Source organism: Anastrepha ludens, chromosome 2, assembly GCF_028408465.1.
Source record: "Anastrepha ludens isolate Willacy chromosome 2, idAnaLude1.1, whole genome shotgun sequence".
Taxonomy (NCBI): domain Eukaryota; kingdom Metazoa; phylum Arthropoda; class Insecta; order Diptera; family Tephritidae; genus Anastrepha; species Anastrepha ludens.
In genome coordinates, this window is record NC_071498.1 from 183,275,034 (window position 1) to 183,286,933 (window position 11,900).

At 41.1% G+C, this 11,900-nt stretch overlaps 1 non-coding gene across 1 annotated transcript; it reads left to right on the forward strand.

The window, feature by feature from the left end:
* Nucleotides 1-943: 943 nt before the first annotated feature.
* Trnan-guu (transfer RNA asparagine (anticodon GUU)) lies at nt 944-1,017 on the forward strand. The gene has a single exon. It is a non-coding gene; the product is annotated as a tRNA-Asn (tRNA).
* Nucleotides 1,018-11,900: the final 10,883 nt, after the last annotated feature.

Sequence of the window (11,900 nt, forward strand, 5' to 3'; positions counted from 1 at the left end):
TACGACACCTTTCAGCTGCACTTTTATTTAAAAGGTAATAATGAAGCATGACTTCCCGCAAAAGCTCTTTTTTCGGGACGAACGAATATATTTATGGCATCAAATAAAAAAAAGATATTTAAGCTTGAAACGAATGTCAACTACTGCGATCGAGACCTCACATATACACCTTCAAATCACCAGTATATTACTAGAGGGAAGACAAAAATAGTATCAGCAGCGACACCTCTTTTACGAGGGCGGAAACTTATTCCCTTACACAATAATTTGACCAAAGTACAGGAAATTCTGAAAACCCCTGCAGATCGTGCTTATCTTGACTTACCCATATAAAAAAATATTATTTTATAAAATTCTCATTAAGTTCTTTTATAATAAAACAGAACCATGTCATACTAGTGCGTCAGAATAGCTCGTTTACAAATTTCAGGCTGCTCTCAGAGGAACAAGCGGTGAATAAGGAATACTACTTAGAAGCCACGGAACAGTTTCTCGAGAATATCCGCCAAAATCATTTCGACTTGTGACCGAGGCAAAAATTATCACTGCTAAAAATATTCGTAAAACCACCAGAGGTCACGAGATAATTCACCGAACGAGTTGTTCAAAAAGCAAACAAAGGCTCTGTGGAGAATTGGCCCAAGAGTTAGTGTTGTATTTGCATTGCACGCGCAGTGACGACGAAATAAATGGTGGCGGATAAATTGTGACTTTTTATATTTTGAAAAGCGATACCAGATTCTTATACACATTTTATATGCATATATTCAGGACCCACTAGTATTATCGGCGATTTGCTTAATATTCGTAACTAAAGAAAATAGCAAAATCCGCATAAATAAATTAATAATAAAATTTAACTTTTTGCTTTCTTGTTGTTGTGCTTGTTTTCCTTGCTCACATAACGCACACAAATATAAATATGCGAACATAAATTTTGAACGCCTCCGTGGCGCAATTGGCTAGCGCGTTCGGCTGTTAACCGAAAGGTTGGTGGTTCGAGCCCACCCGGGGGCGTCGTTTTTTTAGTGTTGTTTTATGAATGCGTAAATAATAACGTCTTTGATTGTTAGCTTATAAGAATGGCTTTTTTAATACCTCGAATTTTAGTTCGAGCTTTGTAAAATTTGAAGATGAAGATTTTTTAACCACGGCTCCAAAGTAAATGGACAATTTGTTACCAAGAATTTCTAAAATGCTCTTTATTGAGTAGAAATATCATATTTTCCAATGAGATCTTAAGCGAGATATGAAGCACAAAAAAAATTACAATTTTAACAAAATAACTTACAAATGAAGCATTTTCACTGCACCAGTTTTTGAATTACTAATGCATCTACCATTAAGGGGGAACACCACTGTGAACGCGTGAAAATTAAGTGATTTTCCTGCATTTTTATTTATAAGTAGGGATGATTATTTGAGGATCGGACAGATTATAATTTATTTAACATATATTCCACTATACTGACACAAATTTTTATTAAAAAATATTCAAAATTACAATTGTTATTAATATTAATGCAATGACGTCATGAAAAACTGATGCACCCTGGTGCAAAAAACCAAAAAAAATCTTAATCTACACATCAATGGCTATCGTCGTACGTGGCGGTTTTTTTGAGAAAATGGTGCAGGTTTGAAAAATGAATTGTGTTTTTATCCTTTTTTTTTGTTTTCGAAAGGCTTGAAAAAATATTAATTTTTGAAATTTTTAAAAACGGCTATGTACGACTGTAGCCAATACATGTATAAAAAAAAAGAAAATTAAATCGATTCATAATCGAGGCCACCGAGTTCAGAAAAGTCGTTTTGAGAAAAAGTTTAAAGTTTTCATTGGCCGTTGTAACTTACTACCTGCACTTATTGCATTGGGTATAACTTCGTAAATTTTCAAGATTTTAAGTTGACTGTTTTTTAAATATTTTTTAATTCATCTACTTTAAAATTATGCAAAAAAAATCGATTTTTTTGAAATATCACAGTGGTGTTCCCCCTTAATATAAGTAAAGCCAACATTTCGCATATAACCCCATATACTCGTATTATGTTATGTTATGGTTCCCTTCTTCTTGAAAAAATTCAAATATGTTAATGAAATGTAAAATGTTTAGATCTGGGCAAAGTGTATTGAACAAAGTGAAATCAATATATGAAATATCTTCTTTCGATACGTTTATTTGACATTGAATTATCCCATTAGTAACTTTAAATTTATGTGTACATACATACATATTAGGTGCGTAACTAAGTTCCCGCTGTTTGTCAACAGATGCCGCCAGCAGTGTGCTAGTCGATTCTAACATAACCTAAACGTCATAAACCAAGCTTAGACATATGGTAAACAAACTGCTTCGACACATTAGTGATTTTGTTTTGGTATCATATACTTTTGGTTTTGTGAAAATGTCTGATTTTGTGCCGAATAATCGTCATTTGCGGGAAGTTTTGATTTTCCTCTTTCATTCGGAAAAAACGGCGGCTGAAGCGCATCGAGAGCTACAAAAGGTTATGGGGATGCTGCTTTAAGTGAAACACCGTGCCGAGATTGGTTCCGCCGTTTCAAAGACGGTGATTTTAATGATGACGACCGTCCGCGTGAAGGAAGACCAAAAACCTTCGAAGGCGCTGAATTGGGCGCATTGCTCAATGAGGATCCATGTCAAACGCAAGAAGAGCTTGCTTCAATATTAGGAGTTACCCGCCAATCCATTTCCAAGCGATTGCATGCTTTGGGAATGATTCAGAAATAGGGGTCTTGGGTTCCTTATGAGTTAAAACCAAGGGATGTTGAACGTCGTTTTTTCACCTGTGAACAAATGCTCCAGCGGCAAAAAAGGAAGGGTTTTCTTTATCGCATCGTGACGGGTGATGAAAAATGGATTCGATACAGCAATCCAAAGAAAAGAAAGTCATGGGAACTGTCCGGTCATGCTTCTACGTCGTCGCCTCGCCCGAATATTCAGGCTGCGAAGGTTATGCTATGTATTTGGTGGGCGAAACCATCACTGGAGATTAGTATCGACTTCAATTGATGCGATTGAGCCGAGCACTGCGCGAGAAGCGGTCGCAATACGCGGAGAGGGATGAAAAAGTCATTATACAGCATGACAACACTCGGCATCACGTTGAGAAATCCGTTAAAACCTACCTGGAAACACTGACATGGGAAATCCTAATCCACCAGCCATATTCTCTAGATATTGCGCCGTCCGATTATCACCTCTTCCGATCGATGGCACATGGTCTAGCTGACCAGCAGTTCCATTCATATGAAGACATCAAAAAATTGCTTGGCCCAGGGATAGCCTCAAAAGATAAACAGTTTTACTGCGACAGTATACGAGGGAAAGAGTAGTAGTCAGCGTTGGGAAATACTTTCAATGATTCACTTGTAACCATTTTTTCAAAATAAAGTTGTATTTTCATCAAAAAAACAGCGAGAACCAACTTCACACTGGTTGTATCTGTAAAAGAGCTCATGACATCAACGTCAAAATTGTTCTATTGACAGTTCAATATACATATTGTTTATAAGCCATCAAAACCATTTGCGTTTCAGTTTTGTTAATTTTTTTTCTGTGATGGAATTCAAACGTAATAGTGTGATTGCATTATATTTGGCTGGAAAATCACAACCAGCCATTGTTCGTGAGCTGAGTCACCTCAAAGTGAATAAAATGTTTGTGTATCGCACTATAAAACGTTACAATGATACTGGTAGCATTGCAAAACGCTATGGAGGTGGACCAAAAAAAACCGCAACAATGCCAGAAATGGTTCGGAAAGTGAACGAAATCCACGTCGAAGTGCAAGAAAAATGGCAAAAGAACTGAAAATATCGCAAGACAGCAGAAAAGCACACGATCTTTCACCCCAGCAAAAAAAAGTTCGGTGCGAAAGAGCAAAGGAGTTGTTGCGCTTGCACGAACTTGGCGAATTTCCTAACATTGTGTTTTCCGATTAAAAAAAAATTCCGAATTGAGCAGTTCATAAACACTCAAAACGATCGTGTTTATTTGACCGAACGCTCATACGAGAATTTGAGCCTACGTATGGCCACTCGAATCAATTTCCCATCGCAAGTAATGGTTTGGGCCGCAGTGACCGCTGATGGACGTTCTCGAATTGTTTTTATCGAGCCTGGTGTCAAAGTGAATGCGACTTATTATCGGCAAAATGTTTTAGAAGCTGCTTTAGAGCCGTGGACATGCAAACATTTCGGTCGTAGACCATGGACGTTCCAACAGGACTCGGCACACCAAGAATGGTTAAAAAATCATGTTCAGCACTTAATTTCGTCCACACAATGGCTTTCGAATTTGCCAGACGCAAATCCGATGGACTATTCCATCTGGCCCATTTTGGAGAGCAAGGTGAGGACTAAAAAATAAGCCAGTATGAATGCGCTGAAGAAAGCGATTTTTTGACCGTTTGAAGGCTATAGTCGAGGCAAAAGGTGGTCATATCGAGCTAAAGTGAATATATGTAAAAATAGTAATCATTTTTGAACAATTTTGTTTTTGAAATCAATAAAAACTACTTTCACACAAAAAAGGTATGGTGTTTGGAATAGATACTTCATATCGTTCAGATGACTAGATCAGGTGTCTAGTTCGCAAGTGCCTAATATGATTAAAGTACGACGCTAACTCCAAAAATTATAAATCTTCCGAAAGGGTAATTCATTTTGCGCCACCTTGTATAGTATCAGTTATTTTGGAAAACTATTAAGATCGGATCAATTTAAAATATAAAGGGTCTTTCAAAAGGCCGGCTTAGATGTTATTTTAAATGAAAACATATAAATTTAGTATTTAAAAATTTAGATTCTTTTAGGTTCCACTATTTTTATTCAATGGCTCTTAAAAGCCCGTCTATAAGTAAAATCCGCCAAACAGACGTAATAGGTGAGAGGATAGTCGTTTGTTTACGCACGTATTCTTATGGTGCCAGCACTCACCGACGTTATCGTAGTCCCTTTCTGTTGCCCGTAGGTTACACAAAAGTGAGCAACACTTGTGCCGTAGAAAACAACTGATTTTCTTGGGTTACATATTTACACAACACATCGGTTTGTGCGTGTTTGTGTTTCGTGGTATAGACACAATGTTGCCATTGATATTTTTGCATACACAGTTTACACAAATCCGCGTTATCAGCACAATTTTTCATTGTTTAATAAACCAAATCAAAAACCAACCAATAGTTCATTTCTCTATAATTAACGTTATTCAACATTGCTTTTAAGTTATTTTAATAAGAATTAACATTTTTCTAAGTTTATTTTGTAAATGATTTCGAAATGTACTGTTTGGCAACACTGTGTGGTGAGAGAGCAATCAGCTGACACGATTCTACGGAACAATCCAAAGTTTTTCATTTACCCACATTAAGGATCTGCGATACTTCGGAACGGAACGGTGCTGATTTTTTATTTACAGGGGCTCTCATTAAGTTCATTGTGCCAGCTGACACGAAACGCACGTTTCCGTCGGTGAGTGTGAGCACCATTACCCTTGACCTATCAGTTATTGTTAGCTATACACCATCGCTCTTAAAAACGTCGATATTTGAACATCAGTGTTTTTCTATTCTAAAAATGACTTCATAATGATACACCGATGCTTTTAATAAATTACTGGAAGTTTGTAAGGAGCGATGTTGCAATTACATCCCTGGACATTGTTCGTAATGCCATGAAGAAACATGAACAGTATCCGGGGGTTTTTTGTTTTTTATTACCAATACAATTCCCAAAAGTTTGGCCTCAGCAATACAATCCCAGTTTCAGTTTTACCGATCTGTTTATTAAACTCACCTCACATTAGATTTTTGTTTTTATTTCATTCGCATCTCGCTCAACCAACTCACCCAGCAACCAAAGCGACTCTTACATTGGTATCCCAACTGGCGAATTTGATTTCTCGTCCAGGTTGGACTTCTCATGAGCAGCCATGTAATCTAACCATGGAGCTAGAAATACAATCGCACACCTCTTAAAAATCTCGCTTTGTGTTTGATGTAAGAGGTAGATAAAGCACACGAATGCTTTAGAGATGACCTTTTGATACAATTCTATTAATTATTTTCTAAAATAATTTTTGAGCTTTTTCTAATTATTTGGCTATGATGAACTCTTACCAGTAAGAAATGCAAGTGCAATCGCTATGAAAAAATGTATATTACCTTTTTTTGGCCAATTACTGCTGATAACCAAATCCATGTCAGCATAAATCTTTCGCCTCACACTCATACCTTCTCCCAACTCTTTTTTCGATTCTCGAGGGCATAAGTAACTGCTGCCTTTTAGAAAGTGCAACAACTCGCACACGCAATGGTAGAAACACCACAAGCAATTGATTGAAATCTCACTATCCCGCATATGGACTGGACATACTGCAGACGCAAGCACGCAACATCCACAAAAGACATTCTTAAGTAACCCTTCCACAAGTCTTTGGTGGGGCCACAAAATCTAAATGTTGAATGGAACATTTAGAAAGCTGGTGTCGATGCGAAGTGTTTGTATGCGTGTATGTGGATTTAGCATATTGACTTATGTACCATTTAATACAAGATTTATGTGCTCGCTCAACATCTACAACAACAACAAGAAAGTTAGGACTCTCGCTGCTGGCTTCACTCTCATCCGACCACCAGTGGCTATCAGAGGCATTTACATGCAATAAATGGATTTGCATATTAGCACTTTCCGGCGCAAATGTGCGTCCCTCGAGCCTTGCATCTCTCAACCACCCGTCTGCACATCTGCTGACCTTAAGACTGTTCATGGGGGAATGCAGACAAGTTTGGGAAATGTAGACATGATTTGCATTCGCCTTCAGCGGTGGACCAAGCTCAGGCAGGTGGCGGAGAGGCAGGCAATTGAAGTTAAGATTTAAGCTGGAAAAAGACGTTTAAATTAGATATAAATCATCGAAAATGCGCCAACTATCGCACATTCACGAGCATAGCCAGCCAGGTCCGACTAAGATGTCCTGGCAGCGAGTTTCGAATTCTTAAGCGAAAGGGTTCTGCGACACTTAAGAATCCCAGACACGCTAACAGAGAATGGCTTTGCAGAATGCGGTGGGTGCGGAGGTAGAGCGACTGATTATGTGACGTTGCATACTCGCACATTCTCGCACATACATGCACATAAGTACACCGTAAGTGTGTAAGTTGGCGTGGCTATTAGAAAGACGCACACATGCTTAAGGCTTATGAGTATGTAATACCCTTTGATTTATCGTGTTTGTAGTGGAATATTGTCATGTTTAATTTAACGACTATATTTATGCGTATTTTCTTACTATTGGGTTTATTTATTTATCCAAGCACCAAAGGCAGCACATCTACCCACAAATATTTATTTATTACCGTTTTTATGTATGTAGATGCGTATCAAGTCCCTGCTTATGGTCAGTCTGGGAGTCGCTCGGGCGGTCGTTCGGTCACTGCCCTGGCGTCAAAGGCCCGCGGCTATTTTATTAAGATTTCTCAGCAAACTTTGGTAATTACGACAACTTTCACTGGCCGGCGCTCAAAAGTCGTGTGTGTCTATTGCTCTCCAGTGCAAAACTTTGAATTATGATGCGCATATGTATCCACCTATGTATATATGTATGTGTGTTTGTATGGCATTGTGGCAAGTGTGCGAGTGTGCATTTTACGAGAATGACATTTTTCCCAGCTGACCGTTGACTACATAAATACTTTTCAAAGTTTCATAAAACTTATCGTATGACATTTTCGCTTTTATCTCGGGCATAAATATGTACATACATATGTACGAACGTATTTATGTGCTCACCTTTTTCTTGGTTGGCAAACTTTTTCCCATCTCTAGTCGTGATTTTATCTTAATTGTTTGAATTCCTAAGATTAGTGCAATACCCGCATAGGTATGTAGATATACGCGCAACGTATATATGTATGTATGAGTGGGTTATGTATGGTCTGTATGTGTTAGGTACAATGCCCCATAATAAATTCATATTGCCTTCTTGTTTTTGCTTTTCTTTCTCGACGTATGTACATACAGACGTGCATATCCGTGAAATCTCATAAAGAGACACTTCTAGTGAAGTAGTGTAGGGAATAGTCAAATTTAGAGTGGCGGCGTTTGCTTTTATTATTTTACTAGATGATTGTGCTTTTGAATGATCTCCAGCTATTCTAAACATAAACTGAAAACCTTGACTACACGACGATGCGATATAACTCTTACTTTAACTACTACTTCTTCTTTACTGAAACATGTCCTCCTCATCTCTACTTCTTTTTCCAAGGCAAATGAGGTCTTCCCTCTCCTTCTGCTACCATCAACAAGGATCACATTGAACACTTTCGTAGAACAGTCGATCGGTTTTTATTCGCTGCACCATATCTAAGTCAGTCTACCGCAGCCGAGAGGGTTTGTGTATGGCTACTATGCGGTAGCTCCGACTTCGAAACTATGTAGGAATATCGAATAGTTCGGAGTAGGAATAAGACTGTGGCCCACTCCATTGGTAGCACAATAAAAGAATTCGCAGAAATCCCCTTAGAAAGCAGAAAATCATGTCCTGGGAAATGAATGTATCAACCAGATCCATGTCAAGACTAATTAGAAATGATCCCCACTTGAAACTCATCCGTCGCTCGTCTGGTCATCTTTTGATGACGAGCTTGAAGAAAATTAGGCTCGACAAATGCAGACAGCTTCTTCGGTGGCACGCAGTCAACGGTCACAAAAGTATTCTTTGCACAGATCAAAATATTGTCATTGTTGAAGAAGTTTCTATTAAGCAAAACGAAACAATCTATGCTACAACTTCTAGAGAGGCAAAATATGTTGTTGGAAGTGTTCAGCGTGGCCCCCATGCAGCCTCCGTTTGGTGGGGAGTGTCTTGTAAAGGTGCTACATCTGTTCATTTCTGCGAAAAAAGGATTAAGGTGGGGCAAAAGTGTACCAGGGGGATGTCTTAGAAGACGTGGTGAAGCAGTTGAGCAGTATTCTCTGCAATGGAGAGCGTTGGATCTTCCAGCAAGATTCCGCTCTAGCCTATAAGCCACAACCCAGTAGTGAATAAACAATATTCCTGGGTTCATTGCCGTAGATTATTGGTCGCCTAAAAGACCAGATCTGAATCTATTGGTCTACAGTTTGTGGTCAAAATTGGAGAACATGGCCTGTCGAATACGTCACCGAAATTTGGACAGTCTCAAACAATATTTGGTTCCAGCAACGACGTCAATATCCATGGAAACCGTGTGTGCTGCAATCGCTGAATGTTCTCCAACTGAAGGCTTGCGTAAAAGCAAATGGTGACCATTTCAAAGGTGGAGGATGGTTCCATGTGTAGAAGTCCACGCAAGTGGGGAAAGTTACTGATCGCCATTCACTTGGGAGTGGCCAGGACGATTCTTCTACATATGGTTCAAGCAGCTCACAACGGCCGGGATTAGCCCACGTATCCTCTGGGTAGCTTCCGAACACCCGTTCGGGAGTGAGCTAAAGTGAGAAGGCGAAACATTCCAGGATAGCTGGTTGTGCGTTGGGTTTGGGACCCGCCACTTAAAAATCGCCCCCAATGAAAACTTTAAAAAAGCCTCGGATGAGACCTCCCTATACTGATGACGACCCCTGCAAACGAACTAAGGAATATGATTTGAGGGCATGCACCTGGAATGTCCGGTCCCTTAATGGGGAGGGTGCCTCTGCCCGGCTGGTTGATGTCCTCGTGAGAGTAAAGGCTGACATCACTGCCATCCAAGAGATGCGATGGACGGGGCAAGGAAAGAAAACCATAGGACCTTGCGACGTCTACTACAGCTGCCATGTAAAGGAGCGCAAATTCGGTGTCGGATTTGTTGTGGGAGACAGACTTCGTCGCCAAGTACTGTCGTTCACTCCGGTGGACGAGCGTCTCGCAACAATCCGCATCAAAGCCCGTTTTTTTTAACATATCGCTAATTTGCGCCCACGCCCCGACGGAAGAGAAGGACGATGCGACCAAAGATTCTTTCTATGAGCGCCTGGAACGTTCCTATGAGCGCTGCCCCCGCCACGACATAAAAATCGTGCTTGGCGACTTCAACGCCAGGGTGGGCAAGGAGGGAATTTTTGGTCCCACAGTCGGAAAATTCAGCCTACACAACGAAACATCCGGTAACGGACAGAGGCTGATCGACTTCGCCGGGGCCCGAAACATGGTAGCCTGCAGCACCAGCTTCCAGCATAAAAAGATACACCAAGCTACCTGGCTGTCCCCTGATCGAAAAACGCGAAACCAGATCGATCATGTTGTGATAGATGGAAGACACGCTTCTAGTGTATTAGATGTACGTACGATCCGAGGACCCAACATTGACTCGGATCACTACCTTGTTGCAGCCAAACTGCGCACGCGCCTCTGTGCAGCAAAAAACGTGCATCTACCTACGCAAAGAATGTTCGACATCGAAAAGCTGCAATCACAACAGACAGCCAGAAGATTCGCCACTCGACTCTCACTCCTGCTCTCAGAGAGTACTGCCCAACAAACTGGCATCCACGAACAATGGAGCAACATTTCTCGTTCTCTACGTACCGCCGCCGAAGAAGAAATCGGATTCCGGCGAGCCCGAAAAAACAATTGGTACGACGAGGAATGTCATGCTGCCGCAGAAAGAAAGGATGCCGCCTATAGAGCCACGCTGCGATCGGGCGCAACGCGAGCCATGTGGGATCGCTACAGAGAGCTGAAAAAGGAAGAGAGACGTATTATCCGACAGAAGAAACGAGAGGCCGAAATACGTGAGTGCGAAGAGCTTGAGATGCTGGCCAACAGGAACAACGCCCGAAAATTCGACCAGAAAGTTCGGCGGCTTACAGAAGGTTTTAAGACCGGGGCGTTTTCCTGTAAGAACAAAGACGGTGAACTGGTGACCGACGTACAGAGCAATCTTAAATTATGGAGGGAACACTTCTCGAACCTATTAAACAGTGACAGCTGCGCATGTCACCGAGAAAGTGAAGATCCCGATACCCCAATCGTTGACGACGGAATTGTCGTTCCGCTACCCGATCATGACGAGGTGAGAATAGCGATAACGCGGCTAAAGAACAACCAAGCCGCGGGCGCCGACGGACTGCCGGCTGAGCTATTCAAACATGGCGGCGAGGAGCTGGTAAGGTGCATGCATCAGCTCCTATGCAAAATATGGTCGGATGAAAGCATGCCTGCCGATTGGAATTTAAGTGTGCTCTGCCCAATCCATAAGAAGGGCGATCCTGCAATTTGTGCCAATTACCGCGGGATTAGTCTTCTAAATATCGCCTATAAGGTTCTAGCGAGCGTATTGTGTGAAAGGCTGAAGCCCACCGTCAACCAACTGATTGGACCTTATCAGTGTGGCTTCAGACCTGGAAAGTCTACCATCGACCAAATATTCTCAATACGCCAAATCTTGGAAAAGACCCATGAAAGGAGAATCGACACACACCATCTTTTCGTCGACTTCAAAGCTGCATTCGACAGTACGGAAAGGAGTTACCTGTATGCCGCGATGTCTGAATTTGGTATCCCCGCAAAACTAATACGGCTATGTAAGATGACGTTGCTCAACACCAACAGCGCCGTCAGAATTGGAAAGGACCTCTCCGAGCCGTTTGATACCAAACGAGGTTTCAGACAGGGTGACTCCCTGTCGTGTGACTTCTTTAACCTGATGTTGGAGAGCATCGTGCGAACCGCAGAACTTAATCGCTCAGGCACAATTTTTTATAAGAGCGTACAATTGCTGGCGTATGCCGATGATATTGACATCATCGGCCTTAACAACCGCGCTGTTAGTTCTGCCTTCTCCAAACTGGATAAAGAGGCAAAGCGAATGGGTCTGGTGGTGAACGAGGACAAAACGAAGTACCTCCT